Below are 26,123 nucleotides of genomic sequence, written 5' to 3' on the forward strand. Positions count from 1 at the left end.
CCCAAGTATTTTCCTTTCAATGTTTCTTCTTGAAATGTGGAAATTAAAGTTTAAATATAAATCAGGTAAATTCAAAACCAGAAGTTTTCATCTGAAAATGGGTCAGCCCTATTTGAGGTGACAGGCTTAGTGTTCCCATTCTTGATATGAGCTTGTCAAGCACTCCTTCACATTTCCCCAGCCTCTTCTGGGAACCTTTGCCCCTAACAGATATTCAATTAAGTAGAGTAGTTGAATTGCTAAAATAACATTTCCACACTGTGTTTATTTCCCCTAGTAAACTCTTACTGGAGTAAATTCTGATCTTGCCTTTCACATTTGTCTATGGACTCTGAGCTTGTTCTCTCCTCAAATTACTGAATACGATTACTTTTGGTGGGCTCTGGAATCAGTAGGGATGGGGTTGTAATTTCGTCTCAAGCACTGACTAGTTCTGTAAATTCAAGCTTAAATCCTAAACATAAATTCTAAATCTTCTCATCTGTAAACAGAGTATTAATGATATGGGGGTGAAGATTAATGCACATCCGTTGCTCAGCCCACTACCTGGCTCATACAATTTGTGCTAGCCACTATTATCATTAGTTATCATGATCTCAGTGTAAAATGATCACTTTAAAAATGATCAATTCAAAGAATATGAATGTATAATTTACAAAAGAAAAATTCAAAAGGCCAATAAACTTATGAAGAAATATTCATATTTACTAAGCATCAGATAAATGTAAGCTAAACACTGAGAGATGATTTTTACTATAGGATAGAAAAACTTGAAAATAATACTCTCCTATGTGGTCAAAAAGGGGCTTCCCAGGTGGCAGTAGTGGTAAAGAACTCACCTGCCAATGCAGGAGATATAAGAGACCCAGGTTTGATCCCTGGGTCAAGGAGATCCCCTGGAGGAAAGCATGGCACTCCAGTATTCTTGCCTGGAGAATCCCATGGACAGAGGAGCCAGTGGGCTCTGGTCCATAGGGTCACAAAGAGTCAGACACAACTGAAGCGATTTAGCACACACATACTGTCAAATAGGCAAGCTTAGACTTAAGCGTGAGACTGAAAATCGGCATAACTTTTGGGGAATGTAATACTATAAGTGTCAAGGGTTAAAAAATTTTCACACTCTTTGACCCTATAATTGGGTACGTCTTTTATAGAGATAATCAATGAGATTGACAAAGACTTTTTTTAAAGCATTACATATAATTGTGAAATTGTATGTGTGAAACTGATGTGTGAAAATAGATGAATGAAAATTCCTTCCTCCTAATGAAGTTTAAAAATAATATTCTCAAAGAGCACTGAAGGTTAGGAAAAGTACTCCTATGATATTATAAAACTGAATAGTGTGTATGATCTCATCTCATTAACATATATATCATTACACACAGGGCTTCCCAGGTGGCATTAGTGGTAAAGAATCTGTCTGCCAATGCAGGAGACACAAGAGACGTGGGTTGGATTCCTGGGCAGGGAAGATCCCCTGGAGGAGGTCATGGCAACTCACTCCAATATTCTTGCCTGGAGAATCCCATGGACAGAGGAGCCTGGTGGTCTAAGTACACAGGGGCTCAAAGAGTCAGACACAACTGAAGCGACTTAGCATGCACACAGATTACAGCTATCAGTGATATCTTTCAGACATCTCAAATTTGACCTATCTCCAAATGTTTTTATTCTCAGACATGAATCCCTGAATCTGCTCCTCTTCTAGTCTCCCTCGCCTCAATGAAAGGAAATTCCATCCTGCAATTATTCAGGTCAAATACCTGGGATCTTTCTTCAGCTTCTCTTTTTCTTTTATAATCAATCCAATGGTAAATCCACTCACCCCTCCTTTCAAGGTATCTGCAATCTGGCCACTTTCCACCATCACCAGCTTCTTCTGGCTCAGGCTCTCTGATGGGATCACTGCAGAGATCTCTTCACTGTGGTCCTTGTACCAGCCCTTCTGCACTCCATGCTCTTTTCGTCATACAACAGCCAGAGTGAGCCTTTAAAATATGTCCAACCTTGTCACTCTGCCCAAAGCCTCCAGATAAAAACCAGATCTATGCACTGGTCTGTAAAGGCCTTCCTGATTGGCATTTCTGCTCTCTCTGAATTCATTCTCTACTACTCTTCTCAAACTTTCAGTTTCAGTCACACCAACTCCTTGTGTTCTCAATCCTTACCAAACACCCTCCCTTTCCACTGGGTCTTTCCACCTCCTCTGACCTCCAGTGAGAATGCTGCATGTGGCTGCTACCATCACTTCCTTAGGGCTTTGCCTACCTGTCATTTCCCCTTGTGACCACTATGTTAAAAGATTCCCCAGCCTTACCCCAATATCTCCTCTCCCTACCTCCTTAGACAATTTTTTAGATTATCGCTAACCTCTCAATGCTTTATTTATATTTTGCTTGTCCACCCTCTCTTTCTCCAATAGAATAGAAGCCCTCTGAGAAATGCAGCTTTTTGTTTTTGCTCACTGTTGGAACTCCATTACCTAGAATGCTCTCTGGCTTATTTGTTGAGTAAATAAATAAATGGACCAATGAAGCCTATATCTCTAGATGCATTTGATGTTTTTTATTTTCTTGTTTATACTCTTCTATATTTAAATTTTCAAAGGTGAGGTTTTTTCCTACTTATTATCAGAAAAAAAATCCACTCTAAATGTTATTAAAGATTTTTTAACTAGGTGCTTTGCTGGTATTAAAGGGCTGACTGAATACATGAATCTTCCAGTCTTCTGTACTTTGTTCTGGATCACTCACTATGAGATCTAAATCGGTTTATTAAAGGATGAAGTTCTTTGCCTTTCCTCAAGTCTCATTTCCTCTTTCTTCATGGCATTAGTGAAAATATCATATTTCCTACACTTTCTAAATCTGATTCAGTATTAGGCTGGTGACTTAACTCCTTGCCCAGTCTTTCAATTTATTACTACTACTACTGGTACTTTAATTATTTTGCTATTTGTAGTCTTTGTTTTTTAATATATATGTATATATATTTTTGGAAATATACATTGAACTATATTTCATTAGAAAAGTTAATTTAAGCCACATGGCCAAAATGCTCATGTTCTGAGCAGGCTCTATTGTCTCATTGCCCTCCTCAGACCAATACACACAGACACACACGCACAGACAGACAGACACACACACACACACACAGAGGCTATGTTGAAGGAAGCACTTAAAAATGTAAAACAAGAGAACAGGACACAGAATACTCTCCCTTCCCTCTTTCTACAGCCAACCTACACACCTCCTCAACTCTTACCCACACACAGAGGAGCTCTCATGGAAAAGAAGCTGAACCCCAAATAAACTGACCATAAGACACCCAAGTCCAAAGGAATTCTTGGCAGATGCTCAGAAAGCAGGTTGAAAATAACACCATCTCCCAAGAGCTGAAGTTGCAGCACAAGGCTTCGTCTAAGAGAAGATGGAGCCAGGCTGCCAAGCACAGCAAAGTATACGGCAGACTGGGGAGAAGAGTGAGGTCATTCCATTCCACAGCCACAGGCAACCTCCTCACATCTGAATATTAAACAGGCTTTTCCAGAGCAAGAAGTACCCAGATGGAGAGGCCCTTCAAGCGCCTAGTAACAGGTAGTTCTCTGATCTGATAACACTGATGCTGAGCCTGCCTATACCAGGAACTGGTACAGCTGGAAGTATTTAGGACAGTGTTCCAAGGTTATAGCCAGTGGAGGGAGGTTTTATCACACCTTTCTGGATGGATGGTCTGCAAGGCCCAAGGGAGCTCTGTGTTGGCTCTAGTTGACCACTGGTGGTTCAGGGGCTCCAGGGTATGGGCTTTCAAGTAAGTCCCCCAGGTTGATGGAGAGCAGGGTGAACACAACACCTAAGAGATAGAGGTTCAACACAAAGCTTCATGACCTGGAGGTTCCCACTCCTTGTACAACAATAAAGCTGCCTTCTGCTTCTGGAAGTTCTCTGCATCCACCAGGAGGATGGGCCAGGAATGGCCCGCTTGCTGTAATAATAGGAGTTAGAAGGAAAGTCAGTCAACAAGCAGCACTAGCCTGCAACCCAGATGCCTCTCCAAAGACAAAAGCTCAGCCTGCAGCAAAGCTGTTTGTAACCTTTAAATTTCTATCTTCCCCTTGAAAGTGAAAGTCTTAGTCATGTCAGACTCTCTGCAACTCCATGGACTGTAGCCTGCCAGGGTTACCTGTCCATTGAATCCTCCAGGAAAGAAACCTGAAGTGGGTTGCCATTCCCTTCTCCAGGGGATCTTCCTGATCCAGGGACTGAACCTGATTCTATTGCATTGGCAGGCAGGTTCTTTACTGATCAGATTCTTTACTGATTCCCTGATCCATCAGGGAAGCTCCAGTCTTCCCCTTGCACTTTTTCAAATATGACAAAAATTTAAATTGAAACATAGTTGATTTACAAAGTTGTATTAGTTTCAGGTGTACAGCAAGTAATTCAGATATGTGTGCATATATGTGTATGTATATATATATATATATATATGTATCTTCTTTTCAAATTCTTTTTGATTATAGGTTATTACAAGATACTGTACATAGTTCCCTGTGCTGTCCCGTAGATCCTTGTTGGTTATCTACTATATTTACAGAACTGTGTATCTGTTAATCCCAGACTCTCTTCCTCCCTTCCCTCTTTGGTAACCAGGATTTGTTTTCTCTGTCTGTGAGTCTGCTTCAGCTTTGTAAAAAAGTCCATTTGTATCATGTTTTTAAGATTCTACATATAATGATACCTTATGATATTTGTTTGTCTTTCTCAGTCTGACTTACTTGTCTGAGAAAACTGAATAAATCCTCCTTTGAGGTCAGTGTATCTCTTCACATTGGAAGAAACTGATACTCCAGGTTCTGGAAACCTTGTTGTCAAGTTGTTTTTATATACACTGTATTTTTCATCCTCAGAAGAACCATCAGATATTATTGCTCCCCATGACTGTGAGGAAACTGAGGCTCTGGGAGCTTTAAAATCTCACTGGAGAGCACAGAGCTAAGAAGTGGTGGAAAGCATGGTGGTGGTTTAGTTGCTAAGTCATGTCCAACTCTTGTGATCCCATGGACTGTAGCCCATAAGGCTCCTCTGTCCATGGGATTCTCCAGAAAAGAATACTGGAGTGGGTTGCCATTTCCTTCTCCAGGGGATCTTTCCAACCCAAGGATTGAACCTGGGTCTCCTGCATTGCAGGCAGATTCTTTACTGACTGAGCTACGAGGGAAGCCCCGGTGGAGAGCATATCTGACTTTAAAACCCAGTCTTTTCACTTTCCCTAGTATCTGTGGATGCTTCCCAGCTCTTCAGTTTGTTTATTTGTTTATACTCTCTCTCTTTTCAGGAAGCATTTGAAGAACATAAAACTGTTCTCACTGCTGCTAAGCCCCATGCTTTGCCTCCATCCTGCCTAAGCCTAAGAGGCTGGGAAGGATGCCATTGCTAGAGGTGACTGTCAGAGAAAGCTCATCCTGTCACCATCACTTGTCCCTTTAGCCTCAACTGCCAGAAGCAGTGAACTTGCAACAAAATCCAGATTGTGTCCAAGAGAAGCACTGTTGGGGTATTTGCTACAGAATGAATTCCAAGCTTAGCTAGAAGAATTTAGTTTGGTAACCACCATATCATCACTTCATGGCAAATAGATGGGGAAACAATGGAAACACTAACAGATTTATTTTCCTGGGCTCCAAAATAACTGAAGATGGTGATTGCAGCCATGAAATTAAAAGACCCTTGCTCCTTGGAAGAAAAGCTATGACCACCCTAACGGCATATTAAAAAGCAGAAACATTACTTTGCCAACAAAGGTCCTTCTAGTTAAAGCTATGGTTTTTCCAGTGGTCATGTATGGATGTGAGAGTTGGACTATAAAGAAAACTGAGCACCAAAGAATTGATGCTTTTGAACTGTGGTGTTGGAGAAGACTCTTGAGAGTCCCTTGGACTGCAAGGAGATCAAACCAGTGAATCCTAAAGGAAATTAGTCCTGAATATTCATTGGAAGGACTGATGATGAAGCTGAAACTCCAATACTTGGCCACCTGATGCAAAGAACTGACTCCTTGGAAAAGACCCTAATGCTGGGAAAGATTGAAGGCAGGAGAAGGGGAGGACAGAGGATGAGATGGTTGGATGGCATTACTGACTTGATGGACATGAGTTTGAGCAGGCTTCAGAAGTTGCTGATGGACAGGGTAGCCTGGTGTGCTGCAGTCAATGATGGGGTCACAAAGAGTCAGACTGAACTGAACTGATAGTAACAGGTGATCTTCGATCTAGAGTCTTCCATTAGTACTTAGCTGATTATTTTCTTTGGAAAATTATCTTTTCCTTTTGATTTTCAGGGAAAACTGCTTTTTTATCCTAACTTTAAAAATAATAGTAGTATAGCTGATTTACAATGCTGTGTTAGTTTCAGGTGTACAGAAAAGTGATTCAGTTCAGTTCAGTTCAGTTCAGTCACTCAGCCATGTCCGACTCTTTGCTACCCCATGAACCACAGCACACCAGGCCTCCCTGTCCATCACCAACTCCCAGAGTCCACCCAAACCCATGTCCATTGAGTCGGTGGTGCCATCCAACCATCTCATCCTCTGTCATCCCCTTCTCCTCCTGCCCTCAATCTTTCCTAGCATCAGGGTCTTTTCCAATGAGTCAGCCCTTTGCATGAGGTGGCCAAAGTATTGGAGTTTCAGCTTCAACATCAGTCCTTCCAATGAACACCCAGGACTTATCTCCTTTAGGAGGGACTGGTTGGATCTCCTTGCAGTCCAAGGAACTCTCAAGAGTCTTCTCCAACCCCACAGTTCAAAAGCATCAATTCTTCTGCACTCAGCTTTCTTCACAGTCCAACTTTCACATCCATATATGACCACTGGAAAAACCATAGCCTTGACTAGACAGACCTTTGTTGGCAAAGTAATGTCTCTGCTTTTTAATATGCTGTCTAGGTTGGTCATAACTTTCCTTCCAAGGAGTAAGCGTCTTTTAATTTCATGGCTGCAATCAACATCTGCAGTGATTTTGGAGCCCAGAAAAATAAAGTCAGCCACTGTTTCCACTGTTCCCCATCTATTTGCCATGAAGTGATGGGACCAGATGCCATGATCTTAGTTTTCTGAATGTTGAGCTTTAAGCCAACTTTTTCACTCTCCTCTTTCACTTTCAACAAGAGGCTTTTTAGTTCTTCTTTGCTTTCTGCCATAAGGGTGCTGTCATCTGCATATCTAAGGTTATTGATATTTCTCCCAGCAATCTTGATTCCAGCTTGTGCTTCTTCCAGCCCAGCGTTTCTCATGATGTACTCTGCATACGTTAAATAAGCAGGGTGACAGTATACAGCCTTGATGTACTCCTTTTCCTATTTGGAACCAGTCTGTTATTCCATGTCCAGTTCTAACTGTTGCTTCCTGACCTGCATATAGGTTTCTCAAGAGGCAGGTCAGGTGGTTTGGTATTCCCATCTCTTTCAGAATTTTCCACAGTTTATTGTGATCGACACTTCTAAAGGCTTTGGCATAGTCACTAAAGCAAAAACAGATGTTTTTCTGGAACTGTCTTGCTTTTTCGATGATCCTGCGGATGTTGGCAATTTGATCTCTGGTTCCTCTGCCTTTTCTAAAACCAGCTTGAACATCTGGAAGTTCACAGTTCATGTATTGCTGAAGCCTGGCTTGGAGAATTTTGAGCATCACTTTACTAGCGTGTGAGATGAGTGCAATTGTGAGGTAGTTTGAGCATTCTTCAGTTATAAATATATATGTGTGTGCATTCTTTTTCAGATTATTTTCCCATATAGTTTATTACATATATTGAGCATACTTTCCTGTGCTATAAAGTTGGTCCTTGTCGGCTATCTATTTTATATATAGTAGTGTGTGTATACGTTAATCCCAATTTCTGGGGGAATTGTTAAATATATTCTTATTCAATTTTCTTTGAGGAAGAAAACACCATTTGTTTTTAAGAAGGGAAGAGGATGGCAATTAACACTTGTGGAATAACATGTTAAGTGTATTATCTTGTTTAATCTTCTTAAATCCCTGTGAAATAGACTTCATTATCTTTTTTTTTTAACCAGATGAAGAAATTTGGGTGGAGGAAAGTTAGGACATTGACATAGACAATAGAAGTCCCGATGCGATTCTGTTGGCCTGCAAAGTCTATTTTCTTCCTATCACCTTATGTACTCATTCTACTTATACATACGCAAATATCGAGATATGTTGGACTATGTTTGGACATCTAGGGCCTCTTTAAAGTAGAAGAATATATAGGATGGTTTAGAATTTGAGAGTGCTGAAGAAAGTGGCTTCAGTCAAGTACAGAAATGCAGCCAGGCTTCCTGAGCTCTATAGGAGGTTTGAGCATTGGTATGCCATTGGGATATCTATCTGTGACTTCCTTTGTGATTTGAAATCAATTGGTCTCTACACATGTACTTGTAACATCAAGATGTTGATGCTCTTCACCAAAATGAACAGTACCAAGCTGCTTTCATGTATAAACATCTGCAGAAGAAAGTGTAAATATTGACTTGTCTGGGGACAACATTCAGTTCAGTTCAGTCACTCAGTCGTGTCCGACTCTTTGCAACCCCATGAACTGCAGCACACCAGGCCTCCCTGTCCATCACCAACTCCCAGAGTTCACTCAAACTCACGTCCATTGAGTCGGTGATACCATCCAGCCATCTCATCCTCTGTCATCCCTTTTTCCTTCTGCCCCCAATCCCTCCCAGCATCAGAGTCTTTTCCAATGAGTCGGGGTTAGCAAAATGGCCTTCTCAGCTCTTTTTCTGATTTTGACTGATACAATTCTATTGCTAAACTTATACTGAGATTATGTGTTATTAATGATGCATCACTTATCTAGAATGTGATCTTCCAAAAGTTGCTTGCACTTGGGAAGGATCGAGTTCATCTCTGATGGAATTTAAGGGGTCTGTAGAAGTAAACTAGTTCTACCAGTGTCAGGAAATCATGAGTCATCTTGACTCTCATGCTCTCTGACTCTGAATGAAGAAGGGCAATGTTCACATAGAAACCGTATAATTTGTCACGTTAGGAACAGACTGATCTTGTTCTAATGCTCTTGTAGAACTCCAGATACTCTTACATAAAGAGAAGTCTTCTGAAATTAATAAAATGAGTTTCAGCCTTAAGGAATGTGACTAATACATCTGAGATGAGTGACTCAAAACAGAATAAGGGGGAGACGTGTAGTTTTAGCATTTAAACAGCTTTGAGTTATTTGAGATTTTTTTTTTTTTAATCATAAGAACTCACTGTTTGTATGTTTCAAACATGAAAATTTCTTTCTTTCATAGAGTTAAAGGTAAATCAACCACTGGACAGAAAAAGATAAATAATTTAGTCCCTAAAAGACAGTATTTTATTATTGTTATAAAAGGGGCAAATGCTAGATGCAGTTATCTGCATATTGACTTCAGTGCATAGTCAATCCCATGATAATTTCCCAAGATAATGTTCTTATGTCCACATCTCCCTGAGTGCTTTGTGCCACTCCCAGGCATGAGTGTGTGTGGTTAGGTCTGCAGGCTTGTGGGGACAAGTGTACATACGAGTGCATGCCTAGGTAATAGCCAGCCCTTCAGGGATATCAGATGTGCTGAATGTTGGAAATAGGCAGTGTTCTGTGTTTGATGACCTTTGCCAAATTGTAAAGTGCAAATTGGCAAAGTGTATTTTATCACTCAGAAACATAGTTTTGGAGATGGAAGAGACACATAATTATCTAGTCAAATCCCTTATTATATGGAGGTGCGAACTGAGGGTTTTCTTATAGCATATATCTTTGCTTTTATAATTATACACTCCAGAGATTGTTTACCCCACCACACTGTGGGGTCCACAGTGCATTCCATCATGTTCTCAGCACTCATTGCCTACCACATAGTTCCTACTAAAAACCTGTTAAATGATCAAATAGATTAATGGTAAAAGAGAAAAAGAATGAGATTGTGTAAGCACACATCAGGAAGAGAAACTCAAACGTTTCTTATTTTCTATTTTATTGTCCCTGTGAGTTGTCTTTTTGCATGAGTTAATCAACTCCTCATTCTCTTTTAATCCTTATTCCTGGAAACACCACCTATTGTTAGCTGAACTCGGCCTCTTTCTCCCCCTATTTTCACCTCTTTCCCAAAGCCTTGCTGAGTAACTAGACAAAAAAGCAATTTCTTTCTCAACTCCACTTTGCCTGAACATGCAGCAATGAGTCACTCTTCACCTATAAGACACAATAGAGCTTTCCATGGCTTGTATTTGCTATAAATATTTACTGCCCTGATATCTGATTTACTTAATATTAACACAATTGTCTCAGACTTTTGATATATCTATACTAGTCTCAGTATTTGTTCAAGATCTCAAATGACTTTAGGTTCTAAATTCAGTAAATATGGGATCCATTCCAATTAAGTTTCTCAACAAAGGTGAAAGCACTATGTCATTTTTGCCGGGGAGGAATGCTAGGTGTTGTATTAGAGAACATCTGTCTGTTTATCCATCTTTCTGGATGATGGTTGGTTGGTTGTTTAGTTGCTAAGTCATGTCTGACTCTTGTGACCCCATGGACTATAGCCTGCTAGTCTCCTCTGCTCATGGGATTTCCCAGGCAAGAACACTGGAGTGGGTTGCCATTTCCTTCTCCAACGCATGAAAGTGAAAAGTGAAAGTGAAATCGCTCAGTCGTATCCAACTCCTAGGGACCCCATGGACTGCAGCCTACCAGGCTCCTCCGTCCATGGGATTTTCCAGGCAAGAGTACTGCAGTGGGTTGCCAATGTCAGCCATCATCAAAGCATTCCTGACTAGCAAGTATGAAAAAAGGAGAGGAGAGTAGAATGCTGTATCTCTTTAAGGACACTGCTTTGAAAGTTTCACTGGGTACTTCTGGCATAGCCTATCTGTAGCAGAGTCTGAAATAGAAGCCACGTTTCTATCTTCCTAACTAAGCTTTTCTCAACAATCTGTCTACTACTTTTGGTATTTTTCATCAGGGTTATTGTTTTTTTTTTTTTTTTAAGGAAAACACTTAATTTAAACACTTAACACTAGATTTCTGTAGATAGCCGTTCTTATGCCACATCTCTCAGACCAGTTTATAGTGTCACTAAATGGGGGGTAAAGAGATATGACCTCTACCTCTTCTAAGAATCAAGACTCATTAATCTCCCCTTCATATCTATAGGCATGCTTTATTGTTTCTTAGCTGAGTTTAGAATACCAAGTTAAGTGAGAAGATAAGGGCAATTCGTCAGATCTTAAAACGCATTTCTGTATTCTTTAACATTGCTGCTGTAGTAACAATATTTTCACCTTTCAGCTTTTTCATAGCAGTTACTCTCTTGTTCTCTGTCAGAATGTTATCTTTATTTTGAATTAGTAGACATGCAGTGAGTGTCTATTTTGTGATACTTACACTAAAAGGTGCCAGAAGGGCATAAACATGCATACCAACACCTCTGTTCCCATTCCAGTGGTGGGGAAAGACATGTAACTCTTACAAGCTAAACTGAGACCAACACTATAAGTTTTATTATTCATCAGTTTGATCAACAAACATGTATGAAGTTCTACTATGTGGAAGACAAAAGTATTAGAATAAAAGATTGATCAATAACCTAAATATGTGCAATAAGGAAGTTTAGAAGAGAAATTACAGAGAGGAGAACAAAGTTTCCTTGGACGCTGTGGTATCTACACTGAGCCTGATGACTTGGGAAGAGAAAGCCCCTTCAGTAGAAGAGTTCATACAAATATAAAGGGATAGGAACAAATTATAGAAGGGGAGCACTTCCCCAGTGGCTCAGCGATAAATAATCTATCTGCAATGCAGGAGACGCAGAACACTCAGGTTTGATCACTGGGTTAGGAAGATCCCCTGGAGACGGGAATGGCAATTCACTCTGGTAGTCTTGACTGGAAAACCTCATGGACAGAGCAGCCTGGCTGGCTACAGTCCAAAGGATCACAAAGAGTTGGACATGACTGAAGTGACTTAGCACGCACACACACACCATAGAAAGGGAATGGATAGTAAGCCAGTTTGAATGGAAGAAATCTGAAGAAAAGTAGTGGGAAATATGGAGAAGGCAATGGCACCCCACTCCAGTACTCTTGCCTGGAAAATCCCATGGATGGAGGAGCCTGGTAGGCTGCAGTCCATGGGATCGCTAGGAGTCGGACACGAGTGCGTGACTTCACTTTCACTTTTCACTTTCATGCATTGGAGAAGGAAATGGCGACCCACTCCAGTGTTCTTGCCTGGAGAATCCCAGGGACAGGGGAGACTGGTGGGCTTCCCTCTATGGGGTCGCACAGAGTTGGACACGACTGAAGTGACTTAGCAGCAGCAGCAGTGGGAAATAAGGCTAAAGAGAGTTAAACTTCTTCTGGAAGACAAGGACCATGTCTGAAAAGATTGATTTATTGAGGGCTCAGTGTATACTTGGAATAATTCTAAAGTCTCACAAATCATGAAAGTATTGCCAGAGAATATATTTGTGCAGGACTTGGTGGTGATGTGGCCAAAAGGATAGGCTATGATGATGGTTATCTCGGGTCAGGGGTGATAGAAGAGGAAGAAGATAATTGGTATAAAAAGCAAATTTTTTTTTATCAAAAAAGACCCAATTAAAGACAAATAAAACTGGTAACAAAGAAACAACCTAAGATACATAATTAACCTGTAGAATTTAGTGCCATAGCATAGAATTTATGGATAGTCTTAATTTAAGTAGAACAAAAGACTTAAAAAGTATTTGGCATTTACATGAATAAGCAGTGTTATTAGTACCTAATATCCCCAGAGAGAAGTATCACTATCATTTGTTAAATTCATTTAAGATGCTGAAATATGTATTCTATTCCTTGCTCTTATGAAGTTCAATGAATATGAGATTCTTACATAGCTTTGAGTTAATTAGGAGTCACATTTATTCTCTACCATAACACCATTGAAATCAGAAGTAGAATTGACATAAAAATTAATCTATGTTTTTGTTGCCAGGATAGCTGTTTCTTTTAAATTTCTATTAATATCATTTTCTGTTGGCTTGCAACATTCCCACGATGGCTTCCATTACTGCCCTAGGGTCCTTATTTTTTTAAGCAATACTTGTTCCTCTCTAGCAACTTTTTTTTTCTGCTTACAAAGTTGACTTATTTTTTTAATTGGAGGATGATTGCTTTACAATGTTGTATTGGTTTCTGCCATATAACAATGTGAATCAGTCATAACTATATATATATATATATATCCCTTCCCTCTTGAACCTCCCTCCCATCCCCCATATCCTACCCATCTAGGTCATCACAGAGCACTGAGCTGAGCTCCCTGTGTTATAAGGCAGCTTCCCACTAGTACCTATTTTACACATGATAGTGTATATACGCGGAGAAGGCAATGGCAACCCACTCCAGTGCTCTTGCCTGGAAAACCCCATGGATGGAGGAGCCTGGTAGGCTGCAGTCCATGGAGTCGCTGAGGGTCGGACACGACTGAGCGACTTCACTTCCACTTTTCACTTTCATGCATTGGAGAAGGAAATGGCGACCCACTCCAGTGTTCTTGCCTGGAGAATCCCAGGGACGGGGGAGCCTGGTGGGCTGCCGTCTATGGGGTCACACAGAGTTGGACACGATTGAAGCGACTTAGCAGCAACTGCAGCAGTGTATATATGTCAGTTTTACTCTCTCAGTTCATCCCACCCTCTTCTGCTGTGTCTGCAAGTCAGATCTCTATTCCTGCCCTGCAAATAGGTTCATCAGTACCTTTTTTTCTAGATCACATGCATATGCGTTAATATATGATGTTTTTCTCTTTCTGGATTACTTCATTCTGTATGACAGATTCTAGGGTCATCCACCTCAGCTCAATTGATTCACATTCTTTCCTTTTTATGGCCAAGTAATATCCCATTGGATATATGTACCACAGTTTCTTTATCCATTCATCTGTTGATAGACGTCTAGGTTGCTTCCATGCTCTGGAGATTGTAAATAGTGCTGCAATGAACAGTGGGTGTACATGTGTCTTTTTTGAATTGTGGTTTTCTCGGGGTATATGCCCAGTAGTAGAATTGCTGGGTCATGTGGTAGTTTTATTTCTAGTTTTTAAAGGAATCTCCGTACTGTTCTCCATAATGGTTATCCATTTACATTCCCACCAACAGAGCAAGAGGGTTCCCTTTTCTCCACATCCTCTGTAGCATTTATTGTTTGTAGATTTTTTCACCATGGCCATTCTGACTGGTGTGAGGTAGTACCTCATTCTAGTTTTGGTTTGCATTTCCCTAATAATGAGCAATTTTTTTCACATCTTTGTTAGCCATCAACATGTCTTCTTTGGAGAAATGTCTGTTTAGGTCTTCCACTCAGCTTTTGATTGGGTTGTTTTTTCTTTTAAACATTTATTTGGCTACATTAGGTCTTAGTTGGAGCACATGAGATCTTCATTGCATCATGTGGCTTTCACATCTTTATTGTGGCTTGCAGACTATATAGCTGTGCCACACAGGCCGAGTTGCTCCACTGCATGTGGGACCTTTGTTCCCCAACCAGGGATCAAACCTGTGTCCCCTGAATTGCAAGGTGGATTCTCAACCACTGGGCCACCAGAGAAAAGCAAGTTTTCTTTACTCACAGACCTCCTCTTTCTTTTTCTAGCCATCAACAAAATCTCACTTCCCAGATGTACATTCTTCAAAAAACACAAAAATCTTACTCAAGTCTTATGCATATTTATATCTTCTGAATAGTTGTACTTTCATAGTTTTTAGTCTTTTTTTCCTGAACCCACTTCTTGCATTTATTCATTAGTCTGACAAACTTTTTTGGAACATCTATTTAACACACTGACAGGCAGTTTGGAATGGCGAAGAGAGGGACAGCTTTGGAATCTATCTATCTGATGGGTCAAGGTTAGGACCCAGCTATGATAGGTGATGTTACTGAAAGGAGTGTGTGGGTCTGGCTGATCCCTGCTCAAAAGCTAATAAATAGGCCAGGTTGGTGGAAAGGAAGGTTTGCTTTATTCCAGATGCTTGCAACTGGGGGTGGTGGTGGTAGAGGGTGGTGGGTGTCTGTCCAAAGGCTGACTCCTCCCCTTGTCTGCCGACAAGCAGGGGGGGAGGGCATTTATAGATAGAGTGGTGGTGGGGGGAGCTACATGCAGAAACAACACAGTCATCTCTAACAGTTATCTTCAAATTGGTCATCAATGGTCTGACCAGGATCATCTTGATAGTTTTAGGTACAGTTTATCTTCAGTTCCAGGTCCGTTTGTTCGTATCCCTTTGTGGCCTGTTCTTGGAGTTGTGGCAGCTCAAGTCCTAGGTATAGTCTGGTCATCATGTAGTTAACCTTTCCACTTGGGGTTTTAGTATCTGTAAGACAGCTCACAGGATATGGCTCAGAATATTATCTATAGTCCTTGAGAATGAGCTAAAGGTCCTGGACTATGCTTAATGACTACATTATTATTATTTAGTCTCCTTTGACTATTATCCTTTGTTTCAGCATTTCTCACTTCTCTGATTAAACTTATTCTTTGACTAAATTTTTCCACAGACAAAAGCTAGGCAGAGGATGTGGTGGAGGAGGCAATGTCCATAGGGTCCTGCTTCATTTCAGTAACAACTCAGTGACCTTGGACAAATTGTTTAACCAGCTTGAGCCTTAGTCTTCACTGGTGAAAGGGGGTCAAAATGTTTGTCCCGCAAGGTTCTTGTGAGGGTTCGAGGCAATATCTCCTAGGATCTGGCATACATGGGCACTCAAGAAAGGTAGCCATTTGGGCTCTTTTCCTTATTCTGTTGCAAATGCACTGGGCTACTTTAATTTTGCACTACTGTGTCCAAGGAAATGGAGAAGGCGATGGCACCCCACTCCAGTACTCTTGCCTGGAAAATCCAATGGATGGAGGAGCCTGGTAGGCTACAGTCCATGGGGTCGCTGAGGGTCGTACACGAATGAGCGACTTCACTTTCACTTTTCACTTTCATGCACTGGAGAAGGAAATGGCAACCCACTCCAGTGATCTTGCCTGGAGAATCCCAGGGATGGGGGAGCCTGGTGGGCTGCCATGTATGGGGTCGCAGAGTCCGACATGACTGAAGCGACTTAGCAGCAGCAGTAGCAGCAGTCCAAGAAAAAAATTCAAAGCAAAGTATCTTTGAGTTCTTTTTTACTTTCGCTGCTTATTCTTGCTTTCTATATATTTTAATTTCAGAATCTCATTTCATGCCTAACTAGACTCTGACTCTCCCCAGTTCCTCCCAGAGTGCCTGCCTGTTCTCCAGATTGTGGTGAATTTGCATCAGCTGACAAGGATACATGGAGGGCTATCCCTGCTTCCTCGGAGAGTTCACCTTGATGCAGACAATATTCCTTAGTCCTTTCTTCCAGATTTATAGGTGGTCATAATGATAAGGAAGCAGAAGCTTTATTTTATTAAATAACTTTGTCTCTGATTTTAGAGAAAGAGATGATTTCTTAAGAAGGCTCTTTCCTCCAGTGTAAAGATTTTAAAAGGCATAAAAGATATTTCTGGATTAGCAGAGAAATATTTTATCTTTTGCTCTGTTGTTGGCTACAAAATAGTTTAATACTACTTAGTTGCAACATAATATAAAATCCAGCTGCTTGCTTTCTTCTTGCTATCTTATATTTTTAATGTTTGGCTGTTGTTTTAGTTTTGGGTTGTCTTTAGAAGTCTGTTAAATGGATGTTGCATCTTGATTTCAAAATGGAAGAAGAAGCTTCTATATAACACAGGGAACTCAGCTCAGTGCTCTGCGATGATTTAGAGGAGTGGGAAGAGGGTAGTGGGAGGGAGGTTCTAGGAGGAGGAGATACGTGTATACTTACAGCTGATTCATGTTGTTGTCCAGCAGAAACTAACACAACATTGTAAAACAATTTTCCTCCAAACAAAAAGAAAAAATAATCTGTCAAATAAATATTGCACCCTGATTTGAAAATGGAAGAAGAGAGAATCATTTCCAGAACAAAGATGAGAAACAAAGAGAGAGAGAAGAGAAAAAGATGTGAGTTGTCAGGGGGCTAGGAATCACTGATTTTTACTACATCAGAGTTTTCAAAGCATCAGAACTGTAAAGAGCTTGGCATCGAATGCCTGGGTAGTGTAATAATCGGTATCTGTTGAGTGACTGATGGGAGTTACTGGCCCTCTCTAGTTCTCTATCTAAGAGATACCTTTTCCCCTTTTCCCTTTATTATAACCTCTTAAGCCTAGAGCTTCTAGTCTCCCTGGAGGGTGGACACATACTATCCTACACCTGTCCTTCTTATGAAAGACACACCTGGCTCAGGGCCCAGCGCCCACTACCTTAGGGCAGGTTAGCAGCCCACCTGGTGGGAGCACCTTGTCTGCAGACTTAAACATGCCGCTCCGCAGTTCTCCCCATAGGGGATTTTAAATCTAGATTTCTGGAAAACTTGAAAGAAGTCTCTTCTCTACTAAAAAGGCAAATCTTATTTTCTAGTCCAGGCTTACAACTACATACAAGCTAAGTCAATTCCCATCTGATCTTTGAGAGTATGTTTCAGTGGGTGCCAGTCTCAGAGGGAAATAGTGGATGAGATGTGTTTAATGATCTTCTTTACAAAATGTGAATCTTCAGACCTGTTTATCCCATGGTGAGTTCATTGAGATAAGTAGGCCCAAGGGTTAATTTGTATCAACCAGAACTACAGCAATCCAGGATTTGGACTCAGCAGAGGTGGGAGGTATGGGTTCCTGTCAAATATACTGTTCATTGATCTTTTTTTTTTTAATGCAAAATTTCAATTTCATTAGGTTATTTGTGGAACACAACTTAAACACACACACAGTTTAAAGTATGGTGTAGTTATAGGAGGCTTGTTGAGATACACAACAGCTCAATGCCCCTGTATTCCATTTCCTTAATGGAAACCATTTTTTAGCTCACATACCTGTTTATTTTGGTATTTACTTCCAAAGGGCTAAAGGACACAATTATCTCACTACTTCTTAATTTTGAAGTTGCAGACATTACTTACCTACTTACGCTTTACTTTTTGACTTTCCACTTTGGAAAATAAGGACTTGGGTCTCTTTCACCTTCCGTCATTCACCTCTTGTTCCCCATTGTCCTACTATAGTTATAACACTACTTAGTTCATTCTTTAGGGTTGTATTAGTGTGATTGTGAAAACACTGGCAGCTGAATTCTATAGTAAAGTGTAATTGCTGTTCTTTCTCTGCACTACTTTTTGGTTTTCCATGGAATTAGTTATTGTTATTCACTCAAGCCCAAATTTATGCCTTTAGCACAACTGTTATTTTGTCAGTTCCACTTTCAAAAGATGTCTCCTCTGGAGATGACCAATCTCTCTAGTATGGACCAGCCTCCCCACTTTTGATGCTCCGTTGTCATCTTGAGAATCTGTCTTCACTATAATTCTGAGGATTTCCTTCTGTCCCTCTTGTGTTGGATTCTTTCCTTCCTGGACTCTAGGTCTTTTTTGTTTTTTTCATGGAGGACATCTTCTGGTCACTTCCTGCCTAGAGCACTGAGTCTGGAGAAATCAGACTTTATTTTCCCCAGAGATGAGTCTCTAGTTATAAAGTTCTCCTCAAAGTTTTTTTTTTTTCCTAATGTTTTAATTCTTATTTCTAATTGGAGGAAAATTGCTTTACAATGTTGTGTTAGTTTGTGCTGAAAAGAATTCTAACTGCAATGTACAGCACAGAATTAAAATGATCACACACATACACATATACACACTTGCACGACCACATACCTTCCTATTGGTAAAGTCTAGAAGTCTGAGTCAAATGGAAAGATTGTTGTAAAAATATTAACACACTAATCATCATAGATTATTGCTCTAACAGATATGCTGAAAAATTAAAATAGTAAACATTTTCCAAGAAAATGAAGGTACAATATTCTGAAGGGCAGCATCTTTCATTAGTCCTTCTAATAGTCTTATGGTTTCATTTCTTTTGCTCAAGTCAATAATGCAAATGTTAAGCTCCCTTTCTCTATTACTGCCCCTTAAAAGTAAGTTGATACTTTGAAGCTTTTAAATGAGCATAAATGGTTTTCAGGCATATTCATTTCTGTTTTTTACTAGCTAGGGAAACCCTAAGGGTGGGGAGTCATGCCTTCTTTGTAACTCCTTGCAGCTCCTGTACAGTCCATTACGGGCTGAGAAAGATTTTTGCTTTTCACTTGGGAATCCAAGAGTTGGTCAGTAGTTGTCTATAGAAATGAACAAGAAATAAGCATTGTTTATAAGCATTGCTTACATGAGAAAACTGGTACAGCTTCTACACTATGTACTTAAAGTACATTTTCAAAGCCCATATTGATGCTGAGACTCAGTATTATAAACTAAGGATTCTATGAGATGTCTTTGTACAGGGCTATTTTACTTAAAATTAGTAACATTTTCCCTTTGACTTCAATGGTCAAAGAATCAGCTAAAATGAGAGTTGAGTTTGAGACCATTCATTCTCTCCCACTCCTTGAATTTCAAATTGCTTGGGATGCCCGATTTACAGATAGCCAATAAAATATGGTTTTCTAAGCTATAAATTGGTAGGCAACTCAGAAAACGCATGTAGGTCATCTTCCATCCCAAACTTGGTGGAGCAGATTGCAATGGATGACTCATTTCTCGTGGATCCAGCATGTTAAATCAATGAGCGTGTTTGCTCGAACCTTGTCTCCTAATGAGCTGATACAGATAGAACATTTCTTATGCATCCAGATGGGATTATTTTGGAAAGTAAACTGATGCACATGCCCACACAAAATTCCTCTGCTATCTCTGGCCAGATTCTGTTAGCTGCTCACTGAGATGATTTACCAGCAATTCTTAATATTACTGGCTCCATACAAGTTCCTCCAAAAGACAAATCATTCTATTTTGCTTTGCTCAATTTAATAATACCATGTATAATATTTTCTAGATATTGTGAATTTATGTCTGTACCCATGAATGTGGGAGAGGTTTAAGTTTTATTACTGTAGGTGGAATTCATTTAATATGGTTATTTGACTTGGGACTATTTATGTCAATAATTGCTAGCAAAATTATGTCACTAAGTTTATTGCCTTTAGTATGTAAAACTCACAAGGCACCAAGAAAAAGCATACAAAAAACCAAAAGAAAAAAGTAATTTGCTTTGACTATGTAAATTGGAATACCTTCCGGAGGGCAATTTTTCAAGTATATTTTCAAAAGCCCTAAAAAATATACTTTCTGTGTCACCCACAGTTACATCTCCAAGATCATATCCTACAGAATTAATTAATAATGGTTATCAGATCTTATAAGATATTTTGTTGCAATGCTATTTATTAAAAACAGATGCAAAAAACTTGACATAAACTCATGTTCACAAAGAGGGAATTGATTCATGCTAGCTCAGATTTTCTAAAAGCCAGAAGACAAGATAAAATAAGTGATACTATAGATTTATTAGGATAAATGCCAGTGAGGGAAGATGAAGAGGGACAGCCAGTGGACCACAATGCATGTCTTATACTTTTGAAAGAGAAAGGAAAGGAAGAAGGGACTTTCCTGACAGCTCAGTTGGTAAAGAATCTGTCTGCAATATGGTAGACACAAGAGATGCAGGTTTAATCCTTGAGTTGGGAAGATCCCTGGAGAAGGAAATGGCAACCCATTCCAGTATCCTTGCCTAAAAAAATCCCATGGTCAGAGGAGCCTGTTGGGCTACAGTCCGAAGTGTCACAAAGAGTCAGACACAACGGAGCAGGAGCATGAGACAAGACAAGGGAAGACAGGGGTCTTAGAAGCTCAGCTGAACAGTTTTGGCAAGGTTGATAGACAGTCCTCAAGCCAAAGTTGCCTATCAAAGAAGTTCTGTGTCTCTCAGAAATGCTCCTGGGAAATACAACGTTTGCTCAAACCCAGCAGTAGATTCAGAGAGCAGCAGCTGAAGCCATCAGTCAATTACATTCCATGCAACAAGAGATTTGAGAGGAGCATTTTCATGGCCTCCATGCATTAAATAAGTTTTGACACCACCACAAATGAATTTAATCCTTAAAGTGAGATTGATGAATAATTGTTGCCAGGGAAACATGCTTGTCACTTATTTTTATAACTTTACATTTCAATTTAGAATTAAAATATTAATTTACTTACAATTCTAATTAATCTAATATTCTTTATCATACACATAAAGTAGTCACAGATCACTATTACATCTTTTACAATTTGGGACAAGAAGACAACTGAGATACAAAATCACACTAACAGAATTGTCACTGGAAAAGCAATTCAGTTACTCAAGTTTGCTATCATTTTTGCTTTCCTAACCTGTATTGGAGAAGGCAATGGCACCCCACTCCAGTACTCTTGCCTGGAAAATCCCATGGACGGAGGAGCCTGGAAGGCTGCAGTCCATGGGGTCGCTGAGGGTCGGACACGACTGAGCGACTTCACTTTCACTTTTCACTTTCATGCATTAGAGAAGGAAATGGCAACCCACTCCAGTACTCTTGCCTGGAGAATCCCAGGGACTGGGGAGCCTGGTGGGCTGCTGTCTATGGGGTCGCACAGAGTTGGACACGACTGAAGCGACTTAGCAGCAGCAGCAACCTGTATTGCTAAGCCATAATCACAACAAAGACAAAGAAACTTTTAAAATTCAAAGTAGAGCAAGGGTCAGTCATACGTGAATATTAGATTGAGGAAACTATTCTAGTTAAAGTATAAGACTGGAACTGAGGCTATTGCTTTACAGTATTTACAAATAAAATGTGTTTTATATTCTGGAAAAGAAATGATGTAGGTGTGGTGGGTACAATGTTGAGTAGAGGAAAACAGTTTGTTGATTGCTTGGCCTGTAGGGAAGGTAAGAATTACAGAGTGCCATGGGCTTCCCTGATAGCTCAGTTGGTAAAGAATCCACCTGTAATGCAAGAGACCCCAGTTCGATTCCTGGGTCAGGAAGATCCGCTGGAGAAGGGATAGGCTATCCACTCTGTATTCTTGTGTGTCCCCTGTGGTCCAGCTGGTAAAGAATCCGCCTGCAATGTGGGAGACCTGGGCTTGATCCCTGGGTTGGGAAGATCCCCTGGAGAAGGGAAAGACTACCCACTCCAGTATTCTGGCCTAGAGAATTCCATGGACTGTATAGTCCATGGGGTTACAAAGAGTCGGACACAACTGAGCCACTTTCAAAAAAAAAAAAAAAAGAGAGAGAAATAGCAGTTTACATTATGATGTCGGAGCTTTATCACCCTGACCAAGGCCATATGTTCAGGAGAGATCAGCCCCCCAAGAATGAGGAGATGAAGTGGGGAACAGGAAAGCCATCCCACTGAGGTAGGACTTTATATCTGCCCAGTCTGTTCCACATTCCCACACATCCATCTGTGAAGCACATCATTCCCTGATGAGTAATCATGGCTGTGATGATGACCTCTGTAAACATGCCAATTTGCAATTAGCTACTTCAGATTGAAAAATGGAATTTTAGGGCTGGAAGCAGCCTTAGACTATTCCCATAATTCTCTATGAACAAGAGTCCTGCAGTCAACTAAGTTTAGATATTTCATATTACCACCTCCCCTCCAATCCATGATCGTAATTAGTGTATTAAGAGATGTTCCCAATCCTGTCATAAAACTCCATTTAACTTTAATACAGTACTTCTTAAAGATAAATAAAAGTAAAAATCTATCTTCACATAATACCTAATAACTCAGTGTGTTCATGAACACACTGTAGGAAACCAGAATCTTTATTCTATCTTTTCATTCTTACGGGGGAACTTTGAGGCTAAAGGGGGTCAACTTACCTGTCCAAGGTCACACAAATGGGGACTGGAAGACTGGGTCCTGAGACCAAGGCTGGCTGGCTCAGCAGAGATCCTTATCCTATCCATAGCCCACTCTTCCTACTATTAAAGTTGATATGACCATTTTTACCATCTTTTTCAGATAAGGTAGTTAAACTTAAGCAGACCTTTGGGAACTTGAATAAAGACATTCAAAACAGCTACTTCAGAAAGTATTCGAATTATTTTGAAGTATACCAAAGAGCAAGTGGGAAATAAGATTTATTGTCTTTTTCCTTCCTCCTCAGCTACTGTTCTCGGGATGGTTTTACATTATTGGTCAGAAGAGCAAGCTTCCTTGAGGAGCTGCTACTGAGCAGCAATTTATTCATTGCTTCTGAAATGATTTTGAGTTATGTTTCTTTTATTGGATCCCATATTGGAATGCTCCGGAGTGTGCTGCTTTTCGTTTGATGCTTTTAGAGTTATTATGGAGGCAACCATTTGGCCAAGTGGAAAGCAGATGAAAAAGCAACCATCTAAATGTGTGCTTTGGGATGATTGCAGATTCTTTATCTCCTATGGGAAACTGAACAGCTGTACCCTCAGGTTGCCCCTTCTCCTGCCTCGAAGTCTGAACTATGTTCCCAGAAGATTTGAGATAGATTGATGTGAGGGTGTGCAGGCTGGGGGTCAAACCATAGGCTAACTGGCTCTTCTAGTTGTTGATGTTTTTGTTAAAGTTTCCAGTGATCTTGATGCCTCATGTTGAGTAAGAGATTCAAGAATGTAGCCAGGTCGCTGGACTGGATCCAACTACACAGATTCTGAAGCTCCGCTGGGCTTGCACCAAGAAACACAGGTGGTCTCACCGAGCCACTTCCATCTCAGTCCAGCCCAAGAAGAGCAGCAAATACCTGGGTGTGTTTATTATTCTCTAACAAATATTTTCCCATTTATTTCACTTTTAAAACAACCAAAGACAAAGCTTATTCAGCTGTAAAAATGAATTTATGTCTTGATTCAGTTGACTTTTGTATCTTTCTCAGTAAAAGGGAAAAGAGAAAGTGCTGGGAAATAACAGTTATTGACACAAGGGCATCAGTTAACGAGTCCTGAAAAGAAAGCGTAGCCTGACATTTTTTTTGTGGAGGGAGGTAGGGGGTCTCCTGGCTTCTTCGATTATTTCTGGACTGTTCCACAAAGACCCTCCACATGTTTGTTTCCACAGAAATATCGACAAACACTAGAGACTCCTCAAGCAGAGTGAATTCCCTCAGTGAAATATATGTCCTCTGCCAAGAATCAAAGGTCATCCCAGTGGAGTGCCGTCTTCGTGCTCAGCCACTACGGAGTGTCTGGAACAGAGTGAGAACAAAAATTACCCTATTTCGGTGCCCCCTGAACTCTTTCGGGAAGTATCCCAACAAAACAGTCACTGGGAATTCAGATAGCACATTTGGAGACTGGGAAAGGGCCAGGCCAAACAGAGGAGAATGTGACTTAGAGACAATAAGGTAAAGGAAATAAATGACTCAAAGAAGAGTTTTAAGCCAATATTTACACCCGTATTGCCATATTTACAGCTTAAACACTATGCCCTGACCAGGCAGGAAGTACACTTTTATGAGTCCCTTAATGAATGTTAAATCAATAATATCCCAAACAATGGGCCCCAGTGAATTTTCTTATGAAGGCCATAGAGGGAGTTATTCAAATGGAGTCAGAGTCATTTGCACTCTGTAATGCACATTTTTTTAGGAGACAGATTTTCAAATTAGCAACTTTTAATACGATCAAAAGCCTTTTCTACATGTTTATTGTTAAAGGGAATCATGTCATAGAAGACAGGTATAATGCCCAACTAAAAACATCTATACAGCAGATTTTATTGTCAGCAGAGGCAATGGTCAAAGAACATTTGCCTTCATCATGACCACAATAAGAGAATAATTACACATGCAGAAAAAACTAATTAAATGGCTAATGAGCAAACCAATATGTTCAACTGTAACATCCACTGCAGCCAGGCAACTGAGCATATGGAATAGATTTTATCAGTTGGTTGGTGCCATGTAATCAGTAACTGCTTTTTTTGGACCTTGGTGACACCCGACCCATATTGGCTGATTGGCAGGTCCAGATAAATGATCAATAAGACAAAAGTACTCTGATTTCATAAAACACAAGCCCAGCAAAAATGCCACTGACCTCTTTGATCTTACTGAGATGCTCAGGAAGCACTTTTGAAATTTTATTTATTTTTTGGGTGGCCCATTGTTCAATGTTCTCTGGTTGCATTTACAAGTGTAATAGGAAATGACAGTCCTGCCAGTCTTTCTTAAAATGTCAAAGACAGATCATGTAAAACAAAACTCAAAGACATCCCCCATTTGTGCATATCATGCCAAATAAGCTGCATCACAGAAGAGAGCTCATATTTTTGAGAACACTCAGTCTTGAAGATCCTGACTTTCAAAAAAAAATCCTTCTGATCAAAAGAAGATAGTATTCTAATTGATGGCTCACATGAGAATTAGTGGAAAATTATCACATCTACAGACAGTCATATACAGCATCATGTTCAATTATCTATCCGGAAAGATGCAAATCTCATTATCACACAATCTACAGAGAAAGTTGTTTGTGTAAGTGCTAGCCCTTTCTCTCTTCTTTTTTTACTTTTCAACTTTTATTGGAACACAGCCCTGCCTACTTTTTGTAACTAATTTATTTTTTGGCTGTGCTGGGTGGGCTTTTCTCTAGTTGTGGCAAGTTGGAGCTGCTCACTAGTTATAGTGCTGGGGCTTCCTTGTTGCAGAGCACGGGCTCTAGGGCATGCAGGCTTCAGCAGTTGTGGCACATGGGCTCAGCAGTTGCAGCTCTCGGGTTTTAGAGCACAGAGTCAGTAATTGTGGTGCACGGGCTCAGTTGCCTCTCCGTGGCTTGTGGGATCTTCCTGGATCAGGAATTGAACCCACGTCTCCTGCACTGGCAGGTAGATTTTTTACCAATGAGCCACCAAGGAAGCCCCTAGCTGTTTCTTACAAGGAGAATAATAGAATTATTCAGGCAAAATGTTAGAGTTGCAGAGGTCCATCCACTGGAGATAAATCTAGATTCAAATTCTGGCTGTGGGGAGTATTGGGCTGTGCAGGCTATAGATGTGCAAATTCACCTCTCTGAAACTCAATGTACTCATTGGCAGAGCTGACACAGTATCTCACTCCTAGGATTGCAGTAACAATTAAATATTTGTATGTATGAAATTATGTAGCACTTTGCC

The 26,123-nt window shown here is 40.3% G+C and overlaps 1 long non-coding RNA gene across 1 annotated transcript; it reads left to right on the forward strand.

The window, feature by feature from the left end:
* The first annotated feature begins 23,145 nt into the window (after positions 1–23,145).
* On the forward strand, positions 23,146–24,393 carry LOC147361743 (uncharacterized). Its single transcript, XR_015137621.1, has 2 exons — positions 23,146–23,758; positions 24,069–24,393. It is a non-coding gene; the product is annotated as an uncharacterized LOC147361743 (long non-coding RNA).
* Positions 24,394–26,123: the final 1,730 nt, after the last annotated feature.

Source organism: Bos grunniens, chromosome 12 (assembly GCF_055505025.1).
Source record: "Bos grunniens cultivar Pamir isolate PY7600 chromosome 12, Bosgru_T2T1.0, whole genome shotgun sequence".
Classification (NCBI taxonomy): domain Eukaryota; kingdom Metazoa; phylum Chordata; class Mammalia; order Artiodactyla; family Bovidae; genus Bos; species Bos grunniens.